The following is a 439-nucleotide window of genomic DNA, read 5'->3' as shown; positions in this document are numbered from 1 at the left end:
TACTGACTTATTATTCTTTCCAATAAAAACAAGTTTATTGAAAAGGAGATACTAAATCCTAACTCTATTTCCTATGGGATCACCACTACATTGGACATTGAATTCAGAATCATGGGGAAAATTCTTGACATACTCCCTCACTAATCAATAAAACGTACACCACAAATGGGTAATACACATGTAGGCTCTGTATCGAGTTTTCTAACCAAAGAGGGTAAAACTCCCCTATGTGTCAACATGAAGTTTCTGTATGCCAAAAAAATTTCGGGTCTGGACCGTTCTTGCCCTTAAAGAATTTTGGGGGCCCCTCTTTCAATGGCATGAATGGCATTGTAGTCAAACCAGGCAGCATAACTGGGCACAATGATGTGATGTGTTTGATCTGTGGCTGTGTCCTCACTGTCTGGCACTGGCTACAAATACAAGATTGACAATTAAT

The sequence above is a fragment of the Penaeus monodon genome, chromosome 23 (genome assembly GCF_015228065.2).
Source record: "Penaeus monodon isolate SGIC_2016 chromosome 23, NSTDA_Pmon_1, whole genome shotgun sequence".
In the NCBI taxonomy this organism is placed as follows: domain Eukaryota; kingdom Metazoa; phylum Arthropoda; class Malacostraca; order Decapoda; family Penaeidae; genus Penaeus; species Penaeus monodon.
Note: the sequence above shows the minus strand (reverse complement) of the source record.